Below are 1,765 nucleotides of genomic sequence, written 5' to 3' on the forward strand. Positions count from 1 at the left end.
GGTCTCCAACAGCAACCCTTTAAGTCTGGTCCATTAGGAACAATTTAAACCAATCAAAAGCTCATCTCCTGATACCTGCTTCTGCCTCCAAACATTTCAACAGGGTAGCATGGTCTACTGTGTCAAAGGTAAAGGTTCCCTTGCTCGAAAGCCAGTCAAATCTGACTCTAGGGTTGTGCTCATCTCCGTTTCAAAGCCGAAGAGCCAGCGCTGTCCGAAGACGTTTCCGTGGTCATGTGGCCGGCATGACTAAACACCAAGGCGTACGGAACGCTGTTACCTTCCCACTGAAGTGGTACCTATTTATCTACTTGCAATTTCTTGCTTTCGAACTGCTAGGTTGGCAGGAGCTGGAACTAGAGACGGGAGCTGACTCCGTCATGCGGCACACTCAGGTCTCGAACTGCTGAACTACTGACCTTCCACAGCCTGTAGTTCAGCGTCTTAACCACTTGAGCCACCACAGCTCCACTGTGTCAAAGGCAGGAGATAAATCCAGTAGGAACAACAAAGAGGCATCACCTGTCTATATTCAGTTGAGGATCATCAACTAAAGCCACCAGTGCATCTCAGTCCCATCGCATGGACTGAAGACAGCCTAAAAACGGTCCATGCACACAAGTTATTCAAGAAAGCCTGGAGTTGACTAACCACTGCTCTTTCAAACACCAGAAAGGGCAGATTAGAGACAGGTTGATAACTGGCAACATCGCTTTTCTATAGAGACGGTGTTTTAGGCAGTGGACTGATGACCATTTCTGAGTAGTGGAGGGAAGGTGCCCTTAAGTCAGTGTCTGATTTATGATAGACTTCAATGACTCATTTACATGGTTGGTCCTTATATGATTTCAGCAACCAAGAAGGACAGAGATCCAAAGCACAAGTGGTAGCCTTCACAAATCCCAGGATCCTGTCAACATTCATCACAATAACTGGGTCAAAATGATCCATAAACAGACCAGACAATGAGTTAGATAGTTGTCATAATGAAATGCATATAATTTCCTCTTTTATTTGAATTAGAAGCCTTGATATCCCAGAGTCCTCAATATCCTATACTACTTTTTTTTAATTTTTAAATATTTTCTTACTACAAACATTAGAACCCTAAACACTATACTCCTGATTCCAAGAAGTATGACTAAAAATCCAGTCATTTACTCACCAAATAATTAAGCTGCCACCAAGAAATCTGAAGTATAGTTCCACTTTGAATTGCAAAACATAACCTGCAAATTTAGTAAAGTGATTAATCCAATCTATTCCTGCCACCACTATGTTTAATACAAAAACCTAACGCAACCTATATGCAATCAACTAGTATTATTTATTTATTTATATTTATTTTATTAGATTTGTATCCTGCACTCCCTGCATAGTGGGCTCAGGGCGGGTACCATCATAAATAATATACAGACAGTTAAAAACAATTAAAATACATCAATTAAAATACCATTACTGATTCCTGTATTCCTAGCCAGCATCTCAGTACATGAGGTGTAGTATAATTTGGGTTACAGATGACACAGATCTGATCCACTGGAGGGGAGGCCCAATAGAGTGTGGATGCCCACCGCCTCAGCTAAATGTCCAGCGGAAGAGCTCTGTCTTGCAGGCTCTGTGGAACTGTAAAAGGTCCCACAGGGCCCTGATCTCATATGGGAGCTCATTCCACCTAGTTGAGGCGAGATGGATGTCCCTGGGGACCAATGGAAGATGTTAATTTAGTTAGTTATGTAGGGGAACTAGTTAGTTATGTAGGGAA

The 1,765-nt window shown here is 42.2% G+C and overlaps 1 protein-coding gene across 3 annotated transcripts in view; it reads right to left on the reverse strand.

Annotated features, from left to right (window-relative positions):
* Positions 1 to 1,765, reverse strand: part of LCLAT1 (lysocardiolipin acyltransferase 1) — a 178,323-nt gene that overhangs the window by 110,583 nt on the left and 65,975 nt on the right. Inside the window, exon 1 of one of the 3 annotated variants that reach the window (XM_015426114.1) lies at positions 1,166 to 1,179. The exons of the other annotated variants lie outside the window; for them this stretch is intronic. The gene's annotated coding sequence lies outside the window, so the exon portion shown is untranslated. Of the gene's footprint in view, positions 1 to 1,165; positions 1,180 to 1,765 lie in introns of those variants that run through there. 3 annotated transcript variants of the gene reach the window in all.

Source organism: Gekko japonicus, unplaced genomic scaffold (assembly GCF_001447785.1).
Source record: "Gekko japonicus isolate JY-2015 unplaced genomic scaffold, Gekko_japonicus_V1.1 scaffold143, whole genome shotgun sequence".
NCBI classification, from domain to species: Eukaryota; Metazoa; Chordata; class Lepidosauria; order Squamata; family Gekkonidae; genus Gekko; species Gekko japonicus.